The sequence below is a fragment of the Chiloscyllium plagiosum genome, unplaced genomic scaffold (assembly GCF_037043375.1).
Source record: "Chiloscyllium plagiosum isolate Xiang-an unplaced genomic scaffold, Cpla_swu_hap1 HiC_scaffold_16, whole genome shotgun sequence".
Classification (NCBI taxonomy): domain Eukaryota; kingdom Metazoa; phylum Chordata; class Chondrichthyes; order Orectolobiformes; family Hemiscylliidae; genus Chiloscyllium; species Chiloscyllium plagiosum.
This window is the reverse complement of record NW_028270154.1, coordinates 69,861,859-69,888,625: the sequence shown is the minus strand read 5'-3', so window position 1 is coordinate 69,888,625 and position 26,767 is coordinate 69,861,859. Positions and strand designations below refer to the sequence as shown.

Below are 26,767 nucleotides of genomic sequence, written 5' to 3'. Positions count from 1 at the left end.
GTTGATCCCTTTTTAAGGGAGAAAGTGAAAGATCATGTGACAAGATGGTATCCAGAAAGACTACAGTCATAGAGCTGTCGGGAGCATTTGAAGCTGACCTAGGTTAACAGGCTGATCTACGGAAAAGATTCTGTGGCAAAGGTATTGGCAAGAAAGAAATTTCCAAATTCAGGTGATCTTGAGTTATTGACAGCTGTGCCTGTGCCTGTTTGTCTTTGTGTGGTTTGTTTGTTATTCTTTTACAGGTTACAGACTTGCGTCACAGACCAGTGATGTTCTGATGGGATCAGTGAGTTCCAAAAACTTGGCAGAAAGGCTGCTCCCGGGACAAGTAAATATTGGCTCGCTGAGCAGGGTGGCCAGCATCTGTTTGTGGTTTTGAGGAAAATACAGAAGCGCCATGGTAAATATCATCGAATCACGAGTAAGCTGGGGATACTCTAGTCCTGTCAGGTCGACAGCCGATATTGTTTGAGCGATGAAATATAGAGGGTGGTTGCTGCTTTTGTCGTGCCCAAAAAAAAGGAATGCTGGCCAGGGACAACACTGCTGGTGGGAATGCTGATACAATTCTTGCTATTTGGCAGCAAGATACTACTGTGAGTACTCAACAGGATTCTAGTTTCCGGACGAGTGGTAAAAGCATCTTATGATTTACTAAAGAACTTGCTTGGCTCAGGGTTATGACAGGTGAAACCCCATTTGTTAAGCCCTGGACCCACACTGAGGTCCACAACATGCTTCAAGACACCCCAATCCGTTCAAATGTCCAATATTATTTTTAATTGGCTAGTACAAATCTGCAGGAATTATAGTTACTTACTTCAGAATGTCCAGACTTTAATGAATGTGGCATACAGGACACATTGGACAACTATTAAAGATCCCATTGTATTTCCCCTGGGTCGTGGACTAATGCAGAGTCATCAACAACTTGCCTTGAAAATATTGTTAGAATTACAAGTGACTGAGAGGTATTTAGATTTTGTCCACTTGGTTAGGCAGCTATGTATCACAACCAGGATTTATGAGGCTAAACTCCCTAACTTTGGCCATTTTGAAACGTGAATGCCTCATTACCCTTACAAGCCATGAATAAACTGAAAGCTCAAAACTGAGATAGGAAGAAAGTTGGAAAATGTTCATACGTGTGTGTGTATGTCTGTGACTGTGTGTGCGTGCGAGAGAGAGAAACTGACTCTGCTGATTCCCTGAAGCTTGCAGAAAGGTTCATTTTTTGTGTTCTGGTCTGAATGTACATTTGCTTATTGGCGATTGAATGTTTGTATTTTGTTCCCTGGAACTCAAGATTCGCCAATGTTTTGAATTTTATTTGCATTTTGGGAATCTAAGGGTTAGGGAACCATCAATGATTATGAAATGCAAATTTCAAGGCAAAAGTAATATTAATGAAATATTAACACACCCATTATTGGTACAGACCATGAATCCCCTACTGTCAATTTCTAACTCGTCACATTTATATGCTTTCATGAAAGCCAATCTTATTTAAAGTCGAATCAGTTTAATATGGAGGAAGACAGCATTAAAATCTTAAAAATATATGTCTTTTCCTTATATTTTGCACCACTTGATTCCAGTAAATCCCCCATAATTTCATGCTATTGCCAAAGATCAATTTCACCCCTTTTCATCCCCAGATGTTGGACTAATCAAAGAATTGACTAAAGGATATAAAAGCAGTAGCACTGTAAATCCTGGCCTCAGCTGGTGTCTGCTCAATTTTTTAAAAAGATAATCCAAATCTAACATTCAGGAAAATCACCTCAGACTTTGACATTTGCTCATTGAGTGGAAGAATTACATGAACTTTATATAATTTAGTTAAATATTGTAAAACTGAAAGTATGAAGATAGATCCAAACCAACAATATTGTTTTCAGAAAATGATACTAGCAGAATTAATTTGTTATTTTGTTTCAGTTTTATTTGTTTCCACTTAATTTTAAGACTGCTGCATCTCATTGGTGATTATGATGTGCCAGTAGCAGCTTTATTCTATATCAATTTCCCTTCCTCACTGAGAATTGAAGTTTCAGTTCAACAGTATGTTGTGATGTATCATGTAACGAAAATTGAGATACTATTGATAATATCTGTCTCGTTGGATTAGGCCATTATTTGTTCGTTAATAGACAAGATGTTTTCATGCAATTGCAGTCATTTCACAGCCTATAACATTGTAAATGAGCAATTATTGGTCAGAACCGCTTAAGGAGTCAATTCTGGGATTTAAATTAAGGGACTAGAACCAGTTAATTATATGGATTTCAGAGTCAGAAACTGAACATTTTGCATTATGAAATTAGATTTTGAATAAATGAATTTTTAGTTTATATTCATGTCTTGGTCACTTCTTCAGTTACCATCTCTCAATTAGAGATAATGATTATATTAGTGAATATTTTTAAAAACCAATTGTATTAGCCCTGAATCAATTGGCAGGATTGATTAGTTTTATACCTTTATACATTGTCAGTGATCTGTGTCATTGCCTCATGGTTAATTTGAAGCATGGTTGCATTGATTAATTATTAATTAAAGAATGGAAAGATAAAACCATACTAAATACCTGACTGGCCAGTTGGAGGAATTATGCATGTGCTAAGGGGACAGTTGGAACTCCCCAAAGCTGGGAGAAGTTAAAAGCTGACTGTGAATGGGTAGATGAAAAACAAAGGAATCAGGAGAAACAATGTTAGGCCACTAAGGCTGAGGAATAAAAAAAAGAGTTAAAGCAACAATACTGTAAAATAAAAATAACTTATACTCTACTTGAAATGCTGACTCGATGTCTGGTATATTGGCCCTATTTGTGGGAGGGGATGAGGATTTTCCCCTAACATCTCCTTATAATTCCCAGCACACCTCCTGATTATAATCCTTCTCTTACTCTGCAGATGAAGGATCCAGTATCGGTAGCTAGCTTCAAAGCCAACATCATTGGGGTGAGAGGCCTAAACCAGGGCCATCACAGGAATCAGAGCAATGTTAATGAACCAAGTCCCTGACCGCAAGGAGAAACCGACCCAATTTGCTCAATTTGTCCAAAGAACAATACAGATGGAAAAGCAGCAAAATTCAGTGCGTGACCTGAATACGAATGTCTTTTGTTATAAGACTGAAATAAGTGGCCAGCTGTCTGACAAAAGTGGTACACAGCCCACGAATGATAAGTAATTGAGAAGCTGACTCATGCTTTTGCAATGTATTCTTTCTGGTGTTGCCGACATGATCTGGACAAACAATATGAACTAATCCAAGATTTCCGGGTTGCACATGAAGTGAGTGATGATTTTCTACTGAGATGGCCAGAACTAGACCGAACCACAATCCAAGTTACGGGTAAAACCGAATATGTCAAGGGCCAAATGGTGAGCCCTTTCTTTAACTGTGGAAATTTGGCCACTGGGGAGTGATGTGTCATTATCATTACCTTGGAATGAATGCAGGGATCGACATGCTTGCATCCTGACAAAAGGAAAATCTGCAAATATATACACTGACTCTCATGCATTTACAGATTACAGAGCCTTGTGGGAACATAGAGGATTTAACCTTCATGGGAAAACCTATTCATAATGCTGTTTTGTCCAACCAGTCTGGCAATTATCAAAATGTTCAACTCTCACTGAGGCAACTGATACAGTCTCCAAAGAAAATGAGCGAGTAGATGCTGCTGCCAAGCTGACAGCCTTAGACCCCAAACTTCTGGTCCCATTTGGTTCCCAGCAAAACCTGATTAGAGACAGTATAGAGACAGGTATGCCAGACCTGGGTAAGGTATAGAAATCACAAGGGAAGCCCCTTGTGAAGGTTACAAACTATGGACCCAAATGGGGTGCTCCCTCAGTACTTAAACCAAAATGTGGGTGACCCCTGCTGGACAAGTTTATTAAAGTTCTTTGCTGCTGCCAATTTTAGTTGATTATGTGCATTATTGTACACTCTTAGGCAAGGAGGGAACAGTTAATACTCTATCACAAATTTGGTGCAAAGGCCCATTTCTATTCCTGCTTGTGACCTGCACAGCATTCAAGGTCAAGGGGAGGCCCAAATGGATAGCCTGGTAACCTCTAGTAAATTGGAATTACACTTTAAAACTTTTCTTTTTGCACAGAAGGTCAATCACTTCAGCTGCTGGGTATGTACCCATATCCCCATCCATCCAGAACTTGCACCAAGTGAGCCCTTATAGAATTTGAGCAACTTGCAGCTTTCTTTTCCCCTGCCTTTGGAACTGCTAGACTGGAAATTGAAGTAACCCTGCAGACAATCCTGTGCTTGGTTCAGTTCTCTGCTGTGGCCTTCCTCTCCAGCGATCTCACCAATGCCTAGGTTTCCAATTCCTGACAAAACCCCAATGATGATTCCCAATTCCTGGAGCCTTCTGCCCCTTTTCTAACTGAACCTGAGGACTATCTGTCTGATGTCCTAACCACCCCCCGCCCCTTGACAATCCCCCGGCTCTGGATGTATTCCCCTTTTTTTGACACTCTAATCTGTTCTTTTTTTTAAAAAAGAGGAAGAATTGTGGAAGAAATTTGACCAGATTTGGCAGAAATCTTTTTGGAAGCCATCTTGTCACAAGTTTTGCAGTAAAATGTAGACTGCTAACAAAGTTTTGTTAGAAACTTAGCTGAGGTATTTGTTTTGATAACATGACCTTGCAGCTGCAGACTGTCTCAGTTCCTCTGGCCCTTTAGACACAGTTCTGCTTCATCGATGATGTATTTTCAATATGCTTCTTACCTGCCTGTATAGTCAAACCTGCAGTATAAGATAACATTCAGTTTTGTAGACATTAATAAATGTATGTTTGGACAATGTATGCAGACCTTATGACTGCCCCTAAGTTGCATAGTTAGTGGGCTTATAATATACTGTTTAACTTGTAACACTCTATACCTCATTGGAATTGTGTTGGACTTCTCCAAACGAAGATGTAATTCCCCATGGCCATGATTAAAGCTAGTTAATTGCTCAAGGTCTCCTCTCCTGGCTATTTTGTTTTAAACGATTCGGCACAAGATTTACTTTTCCCCAACACATAGTGATAAGATTCATTCCACAGAGACCAATAGAAATGATTGATGGATATTATTAAAAACAATTCCATTTTTTCCACTTCAAAGAAGCCGGTTTACTTTGACACTTGTTTCCAGTAAGAATTATCCCTGTTTGTGATCGATGAAATAACTCTGCTAAACCAATTATATTTTATTAATCTTTTTGAGATTTAGTTGAATAAATGGATACAATTTCATAATTTTTCCTGTTAACCAAAAGGGTTTTTACAAGTCTGCATTTTAGATTGTCTTTTGATGTTGAAATATCTTGTTTGATTATTCCTCTGTTTCCCATTCCTCTTCCCTAATAACGTAGGATAAGCTGCTGGAAAGTTTGTTGCTGCTTGTTATGTTGTGCACTTTGTTCAAAGTGGAATTGTGTATGTGTCAATTAAAAGGGACATTGGGATTTATCCTAACATCTGGTTATAAAATGTCCTGCTGTACATTTCTTGCTATCCACATAATAGATGGCCACATGGAAAAGGACCATTGGCTGTGAAACCTACTGTAGAAGGAGTTAGCATTCTCAAGGTGGGAGAGGGAGCTGGAGAAGAGAGAAACAGTAAAAGAGTACATATTTGGTGAAGTCCATTACAAAGAAGATAATTCTTCTACTGAAGCTCCTACATCAAGTCAGAGCGCAGTTTCAAACTAACAATTCCCTCCTCCTCCCCATTAGGATAATACCCCAACTCTTACTGGACTGTTGACTGGACTGGGTGGGTTGTCTTGTGAGAAAAGGTTAAATAGATTGGGCTTGTATTTTTTTGAAGCTTAAAAGCATATGAGGCAACTTGATTGAAACCTGTAAGATATTGTTAGCACTGCTGCCTCACAGCATCAGGGACCCAGGTTCAATTCCAATCTTGGGTGGCTGTCTGTGTGGAGTTTGGACATTCTGCCCGTGTCTACTTGGGTTTCCTCCTTGCGCTGTGGTTTCCTCCCACAATCTAAGGATGTGCAGGCTAGGTGAATTGGCCATGTTAAACTGCCCATAGTTGTTCAGGGTTATGTAGGTTAGGTGCATTAGTCAGCAGTAAATGTAGAGTAACAGGGTAGGGGGGTGGATTTGGGAGGGTTACACTTTGGGGGGTCAGCTTGGACTTGTTGGGCCAAATGGCCTGTTTCCACATTGTAGGGATTCTATGACTCTATGATTCTGTGGGGGAGTTGGGGGGGGGGGGGGGGGGGTGCACAGAGGGGGGTTCTGACAGAATTATATGGAACAGATGTTTCCTCTGATGGAGAATCTACAACAAAGATTGACTGTTCAAAAAAGGATGCCAATCAACATCAAATTTGCAAGTATTCCCAACCTGGGGTATATATCTAATACTGAAGAAAAATGTAACAGAATACAATAAGACATGAGAAAAAATGGAGACTGAACAATTATGTGGCAAGTGACCTTTAAGAAAGGATGCACTTTGAAAGAAAAATAGCTTAATCATTTAGGCCATTCAAAAAAAATCAATAATGCCAAAAAAAATCTAAGTTACAGGTTAAAAAAAATGTTTGGAGCGGTGTTGCAGATTACCAAAGAAATTAAATGATTTGGAAATTATGTTTAGCAGTGCAGAATTCAAAATTCATGAAATTGCATTAACAGGTTGAGTTGCACAGCTCAGGTCTCCATACTCGATAAAAGACGGGGACACAGTAAAGATGATGGACAAACAGATTTGAAAGAATGCTGTCTGAAGTGACAGCTTACAGCTATTGGAAAAGATTCAACAGGTTGGAGCTTTTATCCCTTGAGAAAAAAGAAGACTTGAATGTGACCTCATCAAAATCTGTGAAATTAATCATGTATTGAAAAGAGCAGACCTGGAATGAATGGGCCAAGTAATTGGCAGCCATTGGTAGCTGGGAGGAAGCGATGGCCTGTGGTATTATGGCTGGACTGTTAATCCAGAGACTCAGGTAATGTTCTAGGGAGCTGGATTTGAATCCTGCAGATGGGGGAATTTGAATTCAATAAACATTGGGAATTAAAAATCTAATGATGACCATTGTTGATTTCAGGAAAAAGCCCATCTGGTTCACTAATGTTGTTTAGAGGAGGAAATTGCCATCATTATTTGGTCTGGCCTACATATGACTCCAGACCTACAGCAATGTGGTTGACTCTTAATGATTAAATGTTACTGGAAAAGCGTAGCAGGTCAGGCAGCATCCAAGGAGCAGGAGAATCGACGTTTCAGGCATGAGCCCTTCTTCAGGAATGAAGCCCGAAACATCAATTCTCCTGCTCCTTGGATGCTGCCTGACCTGCTGTGCTTTTGCAGCAACACTTTTTCAGCTCTCATCTCCAGCATCTGCAGTCCTCACTTTCTCTTAATGATTAAGGATGGGCAATAGATGCTAACTTAGCCAGCAATGCCCTCACCCTGTGAATGTTTTTAAAATTTGCAGTTAAGGGCAGGCACATCAAATTCAGCAGGAGACATCTCCACTACTTAATTGTTGGCCCTCACCTTAACTACCCCTTCAACGTGTCAGCAACAGTTCTGGGAGGGTAGACAAGAACTGGAGTAGCCTCAGTTTGCCAATTAAGGGTGCTTCCTGCCCAGCCTCAATTTTTAGATTAGTATAAGGAAAGTTGGGAACGCAACAGGGTAAGTGATATTTTGTATGTAGAAACTCAGTACTTGCAAATTTGATTTTCCATTTCTCTTTACTATGTAAGGCCATCTATATTTTTACATTTAGTTTGTATGTTGAATTGAAATGAAACTGAATATGAAGCAGAGAAGATAAACCTGGAACTAAACCTAAACTGACCAGTTTCTAAGGAAACAAAAAGCAAGCAGAGATTGAGAAATTAACCTGGGTGAAAGATATAAAAGGACACATGAGTCTAAACTGGGCAGTAACAGGTAATCAGTCAACTTACCCAGTATAAGCAAGCTGAAGGTGACTGAAAATAGAGCGTCTAGATCCAGAAGCTGAGACTAAGTTGCTGCAACTGTTTCCTTTGCTAGAAAGTAACATTGTTGGGATCACTCAATCCAGACTGAGTTGTATAGATTCTTCACGTGCGTGTCATTTGTGGTGAGGAGTGTACCATTCAAAACTGAGAATCAGACAAGTTTTGAAAAGGAAAAGAGCTTGTGTGTGGAAAGCCTTTTTGTGGAAGGCAGAGTTTGAAGGACTTACTTCAATCATCTTTAGCTGAGTAGACATCTGAACCAATTTGTAAGATTTAACTTAGTTGTATCTTGCTATTTAAGCTCAAATTTATATTTTATATTTGAGAAGACAGAAGGCGGTGGTGGAGGGATGTTTTTCAGATTGGAGGCCTGTGACCAGTGAAGTGCCACAAGGATCGGTGCTGGGTCCACTACCTTTCATCATTTATGTAAATGATTTCAATGTGAACCTAACAGGTACAGTTTGTAAGTTTGCAGATGACACCAAAGTTGAAGTTGTAGTGGACAGTGAAGAAGGTTAGCTTGGATTACAATGGGATCTTGATCAGATGAACCAATGGGCTGAAGAGTGGCAGATGGAGTTTAATTTAGATAAATGCAGGGTGCTGCATTTTGGGAAAGCAAATCTTAGCAGGATATATACACTTAATGGTAAGGTCTTAGAGAGTGTTGCTGAACAAAGAGACCTTGGAATGCAGGTTCATAGGTCCTTGAATATAGAGTCACAGGTAGATAGGATAGTGAAGAAGGCATTTGGTATGCTTTCCTTTATTGGTCAGGGTATTGAGTACAGGAGTTAGGAGGTCATGCTATGGTTGTACAGGACATTGTTTATGCCACTGTTGGAATATTGCGTGCAATCCTGATGTCTTTCCTATCGGAAGGATATTGTAAAACTTGAAAGGGTTCAGAACGGATTGAGAAGAATGTTGCCAGGATTGGAGGATTTGAGCTGTAGGGAGAGATTGAATAGGCTGGGCTGTTTTCTCTGGACTGTTGGAGACTGAGGGGTGACCTTATGGAGGTTTATAAAATCATGAGGGACATGGATAGGATAAATAGACAAACTCTTTTCCCTGGGGTGGGGGAGTCCAGAACTTGAAGGCATAGGTTTAGGGTGGGAAGGGAAAGATATAAAAGAGACCTAAGGCGCAATGTTTTCACGCAGAAGGTGGTACGTGTGTGGAATGGACTGCCAGAGGAAGTGGTGGAAGCTAGTACAATTACAACATTTAAAAAGGCATCTGGATGGGTATATGAATAGGAAGGGTTTGGAGGAATATGGGCCGGGTGCTGGCAGGTGGGACTAGATTGGGTTGGGATATCTGGTTGGCATGAACGAGTTGGACTGAAGAGTCTGTTTCTGTGCTGTACATCTCTATGACACAATGACTATAATTTGCCTGTTAATTTGTGTTTAACTCATATTAATTCTTCATATTAGAGTAGAGATTGATAGATAGTAAATAAATATTTGCTTTGTTGAATCATGTAGAGGACAAAGTTTCTTGTTTTAAGGTGTGGAATCTTGCAGCTTTGTCCTTTTAGTGAATTAGCCAGTTTGGGTAGCATGGACTAGTGTGGACCAAAGGTGCTGGAGGATTCTATAACTGGAACTTTGAACTTTTTTTTCAAAGTTGTTAATCTCTACTGACATTTTATAATAGCTGCAATCAAATAATGATTAATTTTCTTTTGCAAGTAGTTTGTGGAAACAATTTTTGTACTCAACCTAAACACAACAACCATGGCATTTTTATTTGCACATTCATATGATTGAACAGCTAATAGGGATATTTCAATTTAATGCATATTTAAAAAAGCACAAAAATATTTATTTCATCCAATTCTGAATAATTTAATGTACTTATTCAATTAACTTAATGTCCTTAAACAATGCAGTGTGTCCATTATCTGCAATCATGTACAAAGTCTAACTATTGATGTAGTTTATATGTTTAAAAAAATGGAAACAGTTTTTATTTATTTGGTTGCTGTGCTTTTCAGGTGCAGTCCATCTCTGTAGCTTTTAAATTTGACACAATGGATTCATTAGCCGAAAATAAAAAAATGCACAGAATACGCCAATTTACACTTAAACACAGTAAAGCTGAATGCAATATTATTTAATGTGCCATAACCTTGGAGACATCATCAAGACTAGTGATTTTCAGAACTATTAATTCAGTACTACATTGACAATAGTTTTGGCACAATGAGTCAAGTGGCAAAATGGCAACCCTGCCTGATCTGCTGATGTCTGGCATAGCCCTGTGCGATATAGCATTTTGGTGAAGGTATGAGCATGAGAGTTACATGTTTCATAAGTGTGCAGGACAGACAAATCATGAAGTTATTCAGAGTCTAATTTGACATCCATCAATGAAGTGGTCACTGAGTCCTGCCAGGATTTGGAACCAGACCTAATGCCTCCGTGCCAGGTGTGAGCTATGGCACCATTGATTGTGAAGATTCACATGGCCTTCAATCCTTTTGAATGGATCCTTTAAGACTCGACCAGGCAAATGTGACACAGCAAATGTGGAAAGGCAAAATTGCGTACCCTTTTTTAATGCCCTTAGTCAGTCACAACTGATATTTTAAATTATTTTTTTTATGTGTAGCTGTATTGCACTTCAATTAAATGTAGCTCTAATCCAAATTAATGAATCAAGTACAAGGTTTTCTTGAGTTTGGCAGAGAAGTTTTATTTTTGACTAACCCCAGGAAAACAAATATCATCAAACATACACACAGAGAAATACATGAAGTGGAGGATATCTAGTACAGTAAGAAGAGAAAGAATATGTAGTTTAGAAAACTCTTAAGGATTCATGTTTTTACCTTTGAACATGAGACCTTGCCTGTTTAGTTGCTAAGTTTGACCTTCAGCAGTATTGAAGAATTTAGCAGAATGTAGCAATACATTTAGCATAGAACACTTTAACTCTCGTGAATGGATTTTATTTTCTTGGCTTTCGAGATGTTAAGAAGGAAACAAGGAGTGAGAATAGAACATAGAACATTACAGGGCAGATAGAACATTACAGCGCAGTACATGCCTTTGGCCCTCGATGTTGCGCCGACCTGTGGAACCAATCTGAAGCCCATCTAACCTACATTATTGCATTCTCATCCATATGCCTATCCGATGACCATTTAAATGCCCTTAAAGTTGGCAAGTCTACTACTGTTTCAGGCAGTGTGTTCCATACCCCTACTACTCTCTGAGTAGAGAAACTATTGCTGACATCTGTCCTATATCTATTACCCCTCAATTTAATGCTATGTTCCCTCGTGCTAGCCATCACCATCCGAGGTGAAAGGTTTTCACTGTCCAACCTATCTAACCCTCTGATTATCTTATATGTCTCAATTAAGTCACCTCTCAACCTTCTCTCTGATGAAAACATCCTCAAGTCCCTCAGCCTTTCCTCATAAGACCTTGCCACCATACCTGGCAACATTCTAAGTAAATAAGCCCTGAACCCTTTCCAAAGCTTCCATATCCTCCCTATAATGCCGTGACCAGAACTGTATGCCATACTCCAAATGTGGCCGCACCAGAGTTTTGTACAGCTGCAGCATGAATGTTTCAGTCCTTGCTGTAGCTAATCCATGTTCTTTCTTTATACTGCCTAACACTTTTTTTTTGTAGTACAGTTTACTTAATTATTCTTATGTCATTGATTATTCTTTTTCAAGATAGTTAATCTGCAGGAGATTGTCTTCAGAAACTTACAGAAAGGTGTAAATCAAAAAGAGGAAACGCTCATCTGTGTTTCAGTATCTTTTAATATAATGTTAATTTCAGTTTAGACTGTCTTTGAGTTGTGAATGCATGGAATGCGTTGCCAGCAGTGGTGGTGGAAGCAGAGTCATTAGCGACATTTAAGCGACTGCTGGACAGGCACATGGAGAGCAATGAGTTGAGGGGTGTATAGGTTAAGTTATTATATTTTACATTAGGATTAAACCTTGGCACAACATCGTGGGCCAAAGGGCCTGTTCTGTGCTGTACCTTTCTAAGTTCTATCTCACATTGAAGTCTGGTGTGATGATCACTGTGGTCATCTAAGATCAACATTCTCTTACTTTTCTAAAAGTGTTTTAGTCCATGGAAGCTTTGGGTGTTAAAATTGAATGCTGGAAGTTGAAAACTGATAGTCCCTATTTTACCAACTACTAAATTAAGGGAGTCAACATTCAACATTTTCCATTGCTGCATCAAAGAAGTGATAATGACTGTGAATGTCAGGAAAAGGAGTTTTGTTGTCTTCTTGAGGCAGGAAGAAAACATGCATGTCACTTTGCCAGGATAGCAAGTTTCTCCATGGTGCAAGAAACCATCAGCATAGAACCTTATGGGCACCATGTATCAGTGCTAAGATATACTGCATTTGTGAAGGTTGCCACTCAAGTTAATGTGGGAGAAAGTGAGGACTGCAGATCCCGGAGATCAGAGCTGAAAATGTGTTGCTGGAAAAGTGCAGCAGGTCAGGCAGCATCCAAGGAGCAGGAGAATCGACGTTTCAGGCATGAGCCCTTCTTCAGGATTCCTGAAGCAACATCAATTCCTGGGCAACATCAATTAGGACAACTTGTTAAAGAATGCCTGTCATTCTGGCAGCAGTCATTTCATTTTCATCTTTCATTGGCTTGGTCTTCCAATTGTTAATTGTCTGTTTTGCTTGGCTTCTAGAATTGACTGTAATGGTTACCTCCCCCACACCTGGGCGGCACGGTGGCACAGTGGTTAGCACCGCTGCCTCACAGCGCCAGAGACCCGGGTTCATTTCCCGCCTCAGGCAACTGACTGTGTGGAGTTTGCACGTTCTCCCCGTGTCTGTGTGGGTTTCCTCCGGGTGCTCAGGTTTCCTCCCACAGTCCAAAGATGTGCAGGTTAGGTGAATTGGCCATGCTAAATTGCCCGTAGTGTTAGGTAAGGGGTAAATGTAGAGGTATGGGTGGGTTGCGCTTCGGCGGGTTGGTGTGGACTTGTTGGGCTGAAGGGCCTGTTTCCACACTATAAGTAATCTAATGTAAGTAATCTAAAATCTTCTCAGTATGTGGCTCGACATCTCATGGTCACCTGAGGCAAGAAACTCTTTCCTCACATTAACCACTGCATTGTAGCATCCTGTGTGACATCCAAACATTTTGGGGCACCGCCACTGGCTCACTGTGCTTTTTATTGTCTCTTGCTTCTTTCTGATTTTCCACTCTTCTGCAAAAACAATTTTGCCTCTATTGCAGAAAAAAAAGTGCAACGCACCTTTCAGAAGTAGAGAGTGGTTTTAATGTGTAGAGGCTTGTTAGAAATGTTGTGAGCATAGCACAAACTTGCGTCCCCTACTGAGGTGTGCAGTCACTGAAGAATGTATTCTGCTATGGACTACAACCCATAATTGTTATCATTACGAGGCAGCACAATGATTACATATTACCAGCATCACTTTGATTAGATATGAGTTGACTGTGCCCAATTTTAATGCTGTCCTGTTTTACCCCCTCTTTTTCCAGAAAGATGCTGAAATTGTGCAAAGGTATTACCAAATGTTTCCAAAATTTCAAGTAAGGTAAACTGAATGTGACTTGCTCAGTTTCCATGGCCCCAAACATTTGGTACAAATGATTTGGAAGCTATTGTAGGACTTTCTAGACATTCTCAAGCCTTGCTTAGATTGGATCTCATTTTATCAGGGATCCACAATTGTGCCACTGGCACAAAACTGTCACAGTTTGCAGCAAAAGGAGACAGACAGGTGTCTTCATTTTCTATAGCCTTTAAGGCTTGTAAGTGAAGGTTACAAAGGTGCCAAGTGACTTCACCAGCAATTAAATCACATACAATTTAAAGCCTGACAGCAACTAGTCAGAAACTGGAAAATCAAGTGTATTTTCGAAATGGAGTTTGTCAATTTATCGCAACATCAATGAAAATTTAAACCATTGGTTTTGTCAAGAAATAGTACCCTGCTCATTGTAACACTGAGTATTACGAAGTTAAATGAACTAAATATGAGTTTTAAATTGAAATACAGTAAGTAGATTTTCTACATAAGTTAATTGTCTGCCTGATAAGTTTTAAGTATGCAAATAAAAATCAGGGGAGCTATTTCAATGAATGCCAGTGTTCAATTTGTGATCTTGATGCCCTGAGTTCTAATCTTAACCAGCCATTGTACAAGATGGATGAAAATATGGGAATATAGTAATAGGAGTAAGAACAGGTTGTTTATTCCCTCACATTTGCTGCACTATTCAACTAGATCATGACCAATCCTGAACCTCATTGTCATATTTTTATATTATTTTCATTTCTCTAATTATCAGCTAGATATTGAAATCTATTGATCACTGCCATGAATATACCCATTAACTGAGCCTCCACACTTCCCTGGGATAGGGAACTCCAAATAACCAGCATATTCTGGATGAATAAATTCCTCCTCATCTCAGTTTACATCATAGAATCCCTATAGTGCTGACACAGGCCATTTGGTCTGTCGAGTCTATATTGACCTGCCAAAGATCATCCCACCCAGACCCACTCCACTACTATCCCCATAACTACACATTTACCATGGCTAACCTAACTAGTCTGCACATTCCTGATGTTATGAAGTTGAAGGCACATACTGTACCTTTTAAGAGACAGAGAATGCTGTTCTGAATGGAGACATTACAAGCACCTGTATATACAACTGAATGGACTGGAAAATTGAAAATATTTAACATTTGGCTTTAAAATGAAGACCTGAGTTTTGTTGCTGTTTTGACAACAATTTGAATTTAACTAATCAATTTAAGTTATGCCTCAGAATACTGAAACCCAATTGAATTTGAATTTAGTGTTTTGCCAACATCGGACCAATGAAACAATCCGATGTTGGGATATATAAGAATGCGAATATTTTAAAAATTGATCAGAAAGCAACTGCCGTAGAGAGAGAAAAACTGCCAGAGAGCTAACCAGCCATCTAACATCTTGCTCTTAAAGAAATAAAAGAAAACCTCTCTATCAAAGGAGCGTTTCATGTAAAGCCTATTCACAGTGTAAAGAAAGAGGATGACCCAAGGAGATCAGCAGCCAGAGAACTGAAGGCAATGGGGAAGAGAAAGACGGTGTGGTTTTGAGATTATGTTAATATAATTTTAGTAAGTGTCTTATTGGACCAGTGCATATTTTATAGAATTGGAGTCAGATAGTAAGTAGTTCAGAGAAAGGGGGGCTTGGATTTGTCAAAATTGTTATATTGTTTCATGTTGACTATTAGAGTTAGAAAAATAAATTGATACTTTTTCTTTAAATAGTGGACTTTGGGAGTTTTCTGTTACTCACATTTTAACAGATTATGAGGCAAGGCAGACTTTTCTGGATGTTTAGTTTAATTAATTAAGGGTTTTGACAACTGCTTCGTAACACAGGGCACTATGGGGCAATTTAGCATGGTTAATCCACAAAGCCTGCACACCTTTGGACTGTGGGGGGAAACAGGAGCACTTGGCAGAAACTCATACAGACACAGGGCAAACATGCAAACTCCACACAGACATTTGCCCAGGATTTGAATAGAACCTGGGTCACTGGCACTGTGAGGGAGCAATGCCTTATCCCTTATTTTGGAATGATGTTATTTTGTTCTAGATCCCTATAATGAATGACACAACAGGCTCAAAGGGCAGAATTGCCTACTACTGCTCCTATTTTCTATGTTTTTAAGAAGACCACCTGATATTCTTTGAAACTCTGAAGAGTATGGAGACAGGGCTAGATCTTACTTTGCTCTTTCGCAAGCATGATGAAGAGATTATTGCTGTGAGTCCAAATAATATTTATGCTATATCTTGTGAGATTCATTGTGCTAATTGGTGCTTTAGCCCGCGCACAGGAATCATGCCCAACTTTTGCTTTGCCTTATCATGTGCAATTCACCACTCAACAGAGATTCTTCCAAAGACCAGCATCCTTTGTGGCCATGCTTTCTTCCAAAGCCCATATCCATCACACCTGAAGAAATGCTTCCATCTGGAAGTTGCCCTGCTTCGCTGTGAAAGGAGTGAGAAGAGATGTTGGAGGAGGAGAGGCTGGCGCCACTCTTATCAGAAATGGATCTGTGGATCTTTTTGGTGGGGTGGTTGAGAGGACAGGAATCTTCTTCCAAGAGGATTCCAAGAAGATCATGTTACCAGACTATACTTGGCTTGTTGGAGATTGCCACCACAGTTAGTACCATCTCCAGGTAAGGAGGATTATGCTGTATGAGAGTAGGTGCCATACTCTACTTTCTTCTCCCACACATTTGTCTGTGCCACTACACCCATGTTTCACCATTGATTATGCTCTAGCATCCCCTTTGTTGCATGATGTATCTTTCTTCACTTTTGTTACTCCCCATCCTCCCACATGATTAACTCTGCATGCCCTTCACACGCCCTTGATGCACCTCAAAACCTTTCCCCCATGTACATCAGCCCTTACAGCTATGCCACCCACTGAATCTTGTGCATTTATTCCTTTCTATCATTACAGGAATAGACATCCTATAAAAGGGTAGAGTGATGCCACATTAGTGGTGTAGTGCTGGGCATCCATGTACTCACCCCCTCCAAAGACAAACTACTTTCCCATACAGGAGCAGACAGAGACCAGTTTTGAAGAGATGCAGTGACATCTAAGTCCCAACACCTGAGTTAGTTCTACTAATCATTGCACTATAATACTCACATTTACTAGTCAGTCATTGCAATGTATTGAGTATTCCAGTTAGCCAGTGGCTGCAATATCTTTTGCCTCTTGTATCTTATAGGTGCACCCATCCTCCCAAAAAGGAAATATACTCAACCTCCCAGAATGAGAATGCTAAAGCAATGGAAGGATTATCATCAAGATCGTAACATGGACCACTCAGCAGCGTTGATCATATCTCAGTGAGGTGGGGTGGGGTGGGGTCTGTGTGTGTATCTGTCTGTCTCTCTGTCTGTCTGGTTGTGATCAGTACCTGTGGGCAATATAGAATCACAGGCTGATGTGTTCCACACACTGACACCTCTGCCGATTGGTGAGAGAGAAACACCCCAGTCCATTGGCAAACAGAGGCAAATACTGAGCCTCAGCAGTAAATGATTCTATGATCTTGGGAATGTAGTTGGTTTCTCAAAATGCTGTTATAGAAAACCATCTTGTTTACATTCCAAGAACATTTCTTCCCCAGTATTAGTGCTAATTCTGTTTATCTAGCATATGTATAGATTGAATACACCCTTGATCACTATGTAATCTTGGTATTTGCATCCCTAATTCCTTTACTTATAAAGTATGGCTGTATGACTACTCTTATTTGTAAATCTTCGATCAATATTTTCTATTTGTCATTTCTTTAGCTTCACCGAAACAGATGCAACATTTTGATCTTTTGGTGTAAGATGGTGTCTCACCAATGTACTGATTTATCCTTTAATGACAGACCTAAATCACATTCATTTCCATTTTTCTTGACTTTTCTAATTTTGGAATATCATTGTTTCCAGCGTTGGTTACCCTGCATCTATAACACTGGAATGACAGTTAGATTTTTTTTTTGTTATTCATTCACAGCATGTGAGCATTGCTGGTTAGGCCAGCTTTCATTGCCCATCCCTAATTGTCCTTGGGAATGTGATAGTGAACCAATGTGATGTGGGTTCCCCCACAGTGCTGTTAGTAAGGGGGTTCCAGGATTTTGACCCAGTGACAGTGAGGGAATGGTGATGTATTCCAAATCAGGATGGTGTGCAGGCTTGAAGTGGAACTTGAAGATCAGTTTCCAATGTAACCGATGCTCCTTGTCCTTCTAAGTGGTTTAACAGGTTTACAAAGTGCTGTTCGGGAGGTGCATCTTGTATATATTAAACATTGCTGCCACTATGTATTGATGGTGGATCGACCAAATATTTAAATTGGTGGATGTGATGCCAGTTAAGTAGGCCTCTTTGGGTAGTCATAGAGATATAGAGTACGGAAACAGACCCTTTGGTCCAACTCGTCCATGCCGACTAGATATTGTACGTTAATCTAGTCCTATTTGCCAGCATTTGGCCCATATTGCTTGAAACCTTTCCTGTTCATATAACCATCCAAATGCCTTTTAAATGTTGTAATTGTACAAGTTTCCACAACCTCCTCATTCCATATAAGCAACACCCTCTGCATGCAGAAGTTGCCCCTTAGAACCCATTTCAAATATTTCCCCAACCACTTTAAACCAATGCCCTTTAGTTTTGGACTTCCCTACCCTGGGGAAAATAACTTAACTGTTCACCCTATCTATGCCCCTCATGATTTTATAAACTTCTATAAGGCCACTCCTCCAACACTCCAGGGAAAATAGATCCAGCCTATCTAGTCTCTCCCTCGAGCTCAAACTCTGCCAATGTCCTGGCAAATCTTTTTTGCATCCTTTCGAGTTTCACAACATTTTTCCTATAGCTGGGAATCTCAAACTTGAACACAGTATTCCAAAAATGGCCTCACCGAAACATGACCTTCCAACACCTATACGCAATGCACAGACCGCTAAAGGCTAGTGTACAAAATGCCTTCTTTACTATCTGCAACTCCACTTTCAAGGAACAGTAAACCTGCACCCTAGGTTCTCTTTGTTTGGCAACACTCCCGAGGAGCTTACCATTAAGTGTATAAGTCCAGTCCTTATTTGCCCTACCAAAATCTAGCATCTCACACTTATTGAAATTAAACTCCATCTGGCACTTCCTGGCCCATTTGTCCATATGATCAAGGCTCCCTAGTATTGAAATTGTCCAGCCTAGGAAAAAAATACAACTAATCTTTAAATCTAGCTATACCCTTCATTATTTTATAAATTCTTTCAGATCACCTCTCAACCTCCTATGCTTTCGTGAAAAAATTTCAGCCTTTTTTTATAACGCAAACCTTCCATATCCTCCTGATAAAACAAAAAATGTTGGTGATCACAGCAGTCAGGCAGCATCCATGGAGAGAAAGCAAGCTAATGTTTTGAGTCTTAGTGACTCTTCATCAATGACTCTTTTATAGCATTACCCAAGGCTACAACCATACCCTTGTTTGTTGTACCAACATACAATGCCTCACATTTATCCAGATTGTCCTCCATCTAACATTATTCAGCCCATTCACCCATTTGATCAAGATCCATTTGTAATCTTAGGAAACCTTCTTGGCTACTGTACCACCAATTTTAGTGTCATCTGCAAATTATTAACCATCCCTTTTATATTCGCATCCAAATCACTTATATAACTTACAAAGAAAACATTGTTTCAATGCCATCAGATTGGATACAATATGATCTACTCAGTTCATCATGCACGCAGAAGGGGAATAATGGATTTAATTTATTCATCAACATAATTCTGTATGATCTGAGTGAAATATTTTCTTTTCATCTTCTTTTACATTGAAACAGAGCCCTCGGCCTTGTATTGTGTCCATTTGCATTATTTCACTTTTTGCCCATGATAATTACTCCTGGTGTTAATTAAATTATTCCAAATCCATCTTCTTGAAGACAGCAAAAGGAGGTGTAGCAAGACTACCATAACCAAAGGCTATACAGGAAGGAATGCTTGTGCAGTGAAAAGCTGGTATTGACAAAAGTATTTTGAACGAAATACAGTGAACTCATTGTGTTTTGAGTTGTTTCCATCCTCAAAGTGGACACAGTTAATCCACCTATCAGACTTAGAGAATGTTATAACACAAAAGGAGACTATTCTGCCCATGGTGCCTGTTCGTCTTAAAGACTGTAGAAAGAATGCAGTATAGATAGCAGGACTGATGAAAAACTATGGGCTAAATCTTGATTTTTGGCCAAATGTCTGTTTTGTTGAATTTCATGGAATATTTCCCTCTGCAAGGCTTAGTGATATTTCTTGCCATATCTTAAGAAACTCACCTCATTGACTACCTACCCCGCTCCTGTGACAACCCTCTCATGCAGTTGTAGCCTTATTCTACCACTGCCTGGAATAGACTGGCATCTCTGGCACTGACATCATATTTAAAAACCTGTTGTGCATCTGGACAAACACTATCAGTCTGGAGCTACCCTGCACAAGGGCCTTTGTTCTGGACAAGGCAGAGAATGTTAAACTTGTGCCTTGCTTTGTGGCAGAGACCTGGACATCATCATCTGTTTGCAGATGACACTAAAATTGGTGGCACAGTAGCCAAGACTATCAGTTGGGGCCACAACATATTAGCTCGGTCCCAGTGTCCACCCAGTTTAGCTATGATGTGAAGGAGCTGGTGTTGGACTGTGGTGGACAAAGTTAAAAATCATGCAACACCAGGTTATAGTCCAACAGGTTTATAGATGAACCTCTATTATCTGAAGGACTCAGGCAAGGAGTATTTGATTCAGTTAATTGAATGCCGGATAATTGAGGTTCCTCTGTATTTAGAAGCACTAGCTTTTGGAGCACTGCTCCTTTATCAGGTGGTTGTGGAGTATAAGATCATAAGACACAGAATTTATAGCAAAAGGTTACAGTGTCATACAATGATATATTGAACAAACCTGGATTGTTAAGCCTTTCATCATTTAGCCTGCAGGTTTTGGTTCATTAGTATGTTAATCCCAGAACTTCTTTTAAATCACCTTCTTGAGGTGTGTTCCCCTCAGATTTTCGGGTGACCATTCTCTAAGGCAGACTTCAGGATAAGCAACACCCTGAAATGGCCGAGCAGAGGCTGATAGCCAGGTTCGGTACCTATGAGGATGGCCTCAACCGGGATTTTAGGTTCATGTCACACAACAGGTGACCCCACTACACTATACACTCTCTCACACCCACACCCACCCCCCACCTCCACACACACGCGCGCACACACACACGCTCACACATGCACAAATAAGCACACATACACGCACACACTCACACAGACCCTCTCTCATACACACATACACCCCTACACTCACCCACCTGCACACCCTCTCACAGGCTTATACTCCATCACACCCACTCACACACTTTGCCAAGCTTTCACACACACTCTTGTGCACTCACACTCTTGTGCATTCACACGCACTCGCACACACCCACATGCACACACTCTCTGTCTTTTTCTCTCTCATGCATGCACACACACATAAAAGGCTATGGGGTGAATTTGTGTTTGTAAAATTATATTTGCAGATGGATTATATTTTGCTCAAAAATACACAATCTGCAGGCAGTCAATGCAGGCAGTCAATGCATGTAATATTTTGTAAATTCCACTTTGGAAACAGAACATGTCTGACTCAACATTGGGATTCTGACAAACTCTGACCTCACACCTTTAATGCATTGTCTGAGCTGAGATGTTCTAAAATATGTTGTAAAACCTTAAGTTATCTCGAGAAGGTGACTTAAAAGATGTCTTGGGATTTACATATTAATGAACCGAAACCTACATTATAAAAGATGAAAGACTAACAATCCAGGTTTGTTTAATGTATCACTGTATGACACTGTAATCTTTTGCTTTTAATTCTGTGTCTTGCAATCTTGTACTCCACAACCACTTGATGAAGGAGCAGCTCTCCAAAAGCTAGTGCTTCCAAATAAATCTGTTGAACTATAACCTTGTGAAGTGCAATCGTTAACTCCATCCAGATAAGAGCAGCCTCAGCCATCTGGAGGAATGCACAGCAAGTTAGGAAGAAGGTCAATGACCACCTTCACTCTGCTAGTATCAGTGCTGCCATCTTCTCTTCGATATTTCACAATTGCTGAAACACTGCTACTTTACCCACTTTCTACGAAGGCTCGTGCTCTACTCTTTTTCATTATTGCCTGCAACATCTTCCCTCATTCATCCACCCTAGCCATGATAGCATCAATCCTGCATGACGTTCCTTATGCCTACTTATTCAATCAATTGGGACACCCTCCCCCCAAACTTGCACCAAACTTTTGCAACATTTGCAGTTGCGACACTCACTTTCACCTTCCTTAGAGAGAGTCATAACAAATGTTGTGCTGCCCAGCATTGGTCCTCATCTCTTGTGAGCAAATGGTCCTGATTCTGACTATCCCGGGCAGCACCTGAACTGGCATTACAGCCTGTCCTTGACTTTCTGTACCAAGACCCCCTGACTGAAGGTTTGATTAACTGAGGCCTGCTGACAACCATTCCAGGAGTAAGTGAAGACTGCAGATACTGGAGATCAAAGTCGAGAATGTGTTGCTGGGAAAGCACAGCAGGTCAATATTTTGGTCATCAGCCCTTCATCAGGATTTCTGCTATCACAGTAACACACTCTCGACTCTGATAACCATTACAAGCTTTCTGGCTTTCTGTCTGTGCTAAATGACGTGGCATTACAGCAGTACAGCGAGCCTGATGTTTATAGCTGAGGGCAAAGCTCAAGAAGGCAAGACAAGGCAAGGATACTGTGCACGTTGAGTTGGCTCAAATTGAGTGTGTGCTAATTGAGCGAGTGAATAACATTGAGATGCAGCCTAGCCTAGGCCATGAGCTGGATACGTGTCTCTGAGCTTGCTGCAGCATTACAGTAATAGATGCAGTTAAATCCTAAAATGTAGCATAGACGTGCAGAACCAAGCAGCAAGTGGATTGGAGATGTGCTATTACGATTCTTAAAGGCTGGTATATGTCGGCTGCCAAAATCCATGAATGTGTGGTGCATGTAGCGATGCTCATGGACTGTGCCTTAAGGTGTGAGTGCCTGTGTCCAAGGAGCTCATTCAGACCAAGTGGTGATAGTATGCACTCTGACATCCATGTTGAATATTCTCAGTGTCCAGTTTGTTGGGAATGGATGATGTATTAGAAAGTTGCATATTGGTGAGGCAAGATGTGCAATTAATAACAAACAACAATCCTCCTTAATAGGTAACACACCATTGCCAACTGAGAAACTTGCCTAATGTCCATAACTTAGTTAAAAAAATCAGCGAGTTGATCCTGTGTCAAAGTAGACCTCACTAGACTTCTCCTGTAACTCTGACACATTTCTTGTCATTTTTAGGTCCGTTTAAGATATAGCTAAGTATTATTGTGGCATCAATTATTTCAATTACAGCTACTCTCAAAAAGTATTTAGTTCAACAGTTAATCCATTCATTAGGTTATTGGTATAATACAGCAGAGATGCAGGTCATCTGACCCATTATGCTTACACTGACTCTTTGCTTGACCATCAAGTGTATCCCATTCCTCTGTGCTTTTATCACTATTCTATTTTTCTTTCAAGTATTCATCCAATTCTCCTTTGAATATCCCTACTGAATCTACATTAGCCATCCTTTCAGGCAGTCCATTTCAACAACACACTCTGTTCTTTTTTTCTTTTTGGGTCTGCTTACTTGTGCAGTAAGTTCTAGGTGTACTCTATCCTGAGTACTATGCTGAAAACTAGTATGCAGGTACAGCAAATAATAAATTGAATGGAATGTTTGTTTTTGTAGCTAAAGGAAATTAATAGCTAAAGGAAGAGTTGTTGCAAATGTCCAAGGTATTGGTGAGACCATTGCTGGAATATTGTGCACAGTTTTTATCCCCTTGTTTGAAGAAAGATGTAGTGGCATTGAAGGCAATTCAGAGGATATTCACTAGATTGATGCCAAAGATGAGGAGTTTGTCGTATGAAGAGGGATTGAACAGTTTAGACCTATACTCTCTGGAATTTAAAAGAAAGGGAGATCAAATTGAGGTATTCAAGATCATAAAAGATGTGGATAAATTAGTTGTGGAGTGGTTGCTTTCCCTTGTCGGGCATTCTAGGACAAAAGGGCATAGTCATAGGATAAGGAGTAGCAAATTTAAAAGAGAACTGTGGAGAAACTACTTCTCCCAAAGGGTTGTGAATCTGTGGAATTCACTGCCCCAAAGTGAAGTGGATGTTGGAATAGTGAGTAAATTTAAGAAGGGGTTTGATAGATTGAAGGTATATGGAGAAAAGGCAGAAAAATGAGGGTGAGGAGCCTATCAGCCATGATCAAATGGCGGAGACTCAGTGGGCCAAATGGCGTAATTCTGCTCCTATGAACTTATGAGCCCAAGAAGTATTCTTCATAGTGACAGTATGCTCCTTCGTGCAAGCTAGGTGATTCTTTGGGCCTCATTTAACTCTTCCCCAACTTAGACTTCTTAATCTGAGTTTGTACTTCTATTCATATTCTGGCACTATGAACCACAGAGACTTGAGACTATTCTCTGCTGTTTTTCTCCCAGACACTAGAAGACGTACGTCTCTGTGATATTCAATGATATCTTAGAACTACTGTAACTTGTCATCATAATGATATACCTTGTACTTAGCCTATCTTAAATCCCATTGCAATAGCAAAGTGAGTCAAATGAACCTTGTATCCAGGTCAATAGTGATTAGTTTAATCCTAATCCTAACTTTGTTTTGTTATATAACAAAGTGTACAGTTCAAAGCAAAACCGTGACCTGATATTGTCAATACATTTCTGGGACATCGGAGGCTTGCAGGCTAATTTTGTTTTGTCACCTGTATTCATAGTTGCATTCTGAAGTCAGATGTGAAGATCTGTTACTTGGAAATCTTTCTGATACTAAATATTTTTGTTGAAACAGCCCAGAAAATGTTTCTTAGTGCCTGATCTACCCATAACATGTCAGCAAACAAATGATAAATGGAACCATGCACTAGAAGCCAACCATTAATCAAATTCTACTCAAGTAGCCCTGGGCTAACTTGCTGTGCTCTAAGTGTGCCACAGTTGATTTGTTTCAATTCTGATATGGACTATACTTTGCAAATTTCAATGTGACATTAATGCTTCTGCATTCCATCTTCCTCTAATATACTTCCTGTCTTTGCAATGCCTACACTTAAAAACAAAATAGCAAAAATAATTCTCCCTGGATTCTGGATAGTCCAAAATGTAGGACAGGAATAAGTTGTGGCTGTAGGAATTGTTCAGCTTTTGACGTACTTTCAGTGTTGGAACTAATTTCCTAATTTCTTTTGATCAGTAATGACTGTTTTATAAGCTGTTATATTGTTTTGGAACATTGGGGGGAAAAAAAGATCAAAGCAATAGCCATTTAAAATGGATGAAGAGAGAGCCAAAGGGACCAAGTGGGATATGAAAAATCTGCGCAGCTGTCTAACCAGGTAGTGAACCTGCACAGCTGACTGCCCCTGCTGTTTAATTTTAAGTATCTCTGGACATCGGAGTTTATTCTAAGAAAAATAAACAGTCAGTAAAATTCATAGCTGACCTTGGAGAAACCTGTGTGGTGTAGCTCACAGAAAATCATCAGGGGCATACGGTGAACAGGCAAGGTATTTTTGCAAAGGTAGCAAAGTCCAAAACTTTGATTTAAGGTGAGAGGGAGAAAAATTAAAAGGGACCTAAGTGGCAACTTTTTCAAACAGAGGGTGGTGTGTGAATGGAATGACTTACCAAAGGAAGTTGTGAAGGCTGATACAAATACAACATCTGGATTCATACATGAATAGGAAGGATTTAGAGGGATATGGCCAAATGGGAGGAGATTAATGTTGGATATCTGGTCAGCATGGGTTGGGTCAAAGGGTCTGTTTCCATGCTGTACAACTCTACTTTTGGTACCATTTTAATTGAGTACAAATTAACTTACAAATTTCTGTAGTGGAGCAGAACCTGTTTATTATAATAAAAATTGCTACAGAAGGAAGATCTAAACTCCCAAATCTCAGAAAATGATTCAGAGCATGCAAGAGTGTATAAATAAAAATGTAATCAATTTTTTCTTTCTGTCATAATATTCAATGGGTCTAAAAGTGCAGTGGACATACAATACAGTATCATTGTTCATCAGAAGTTTCTTTCTTTATCTTCCAGCATAGCAATTTAAACACCTTAAGGTCTAATTTCCAATGTCTTCTTTTCTTGTTTTCATTCTTCATTAAATCTCTCTCCAAGCTCCATTTTCATCTCTTCCTAATCTTCCATCGCTTCTTCTTACCCTATGAAACTTGTATCCCGAATGTTTTCCCAGACTGTTTTTGAGAGTCTTTTGTGATATTTATTTCATCCTAACTATCTTCCTGGATTCCTTGCCATGGATCCAAATCTCAATTTCTCCTAATTCACTAGTTTCCCCTTTCCCTAAAGAAATCTTTTAGTTTCATTGCACGTAACTCACTGTGGAGTTGAACTGTTTTGTCTGTGTTTGAATCAAGATTGTAATGAGATCAGGAATTAAGTAGGAGAAAGTGAGGACTATAGATGGTGGAAAGTGTTGAAAAGTGTGGTGCTGGAAAAGTACAGCAAGTCAGGCAGCATCCGAGGTGCAGGCATAAGCCCTTCATCAGGAATTAAGTAGTCCTGACAGAGCTCAAACTGAGCAGGCAATTGTTGTGCAAATGTTGCTTGATAGTATTGTTAATCACAGCTCCCGTCACTTTACTAGTGGATATTCTTTATGTGATGGAACGGATGCTTCACCCCAAATGCCCCCTGTAATGTTAGGGTCAACTTGAGATGTAATACTCTGGCAAAATCTACCCATTCAGAAATCATGTTCCTGATATGAAAATGGTATCAGCATTTTGTGAGGGACTAAGCATAGTATATCTGCCATAATTGTTTGATTTAATTTACAGATCCAGTCATAAGTGTTTAAACCGGAAAGGGGTATAAACATTGTTTAGTAATCTTTAAGATGACAGTTTCATTCTCACTACAATCAATACCATCAATGGCTGCAATAAAAGAAAATACTTAGT

The 26,767-nt window shown here is 39.8% G+C and overlaps 1 long non-coding RNA gene across 1 annotated transcript in view; it reads left to right on the top strand.

Moving 5' to 3' along the window:
* The first annotated feature begins 320 nt into the window (after window positions 1–320).
* LOC148147570 (uncharacterized) overlaps window positions 321–26,767 on the top strand; it is a 60,795-nt gene continuing 34,348 nt past the window's right edge. Inside the window, exons 1-3 of the long non-coding RNA XR_015759675.1 lie at window positions 321–599; window positions 15,976–16,272; window positions 16,840–16,965. This is a non-coding gene — a long non-coding RNA (uncharacterized LOC148147570). The remainder of the gene's footprint in view (window positions 600–15,975; window positions 16,273–16,839; window positions 16,966–26,767) is intronic.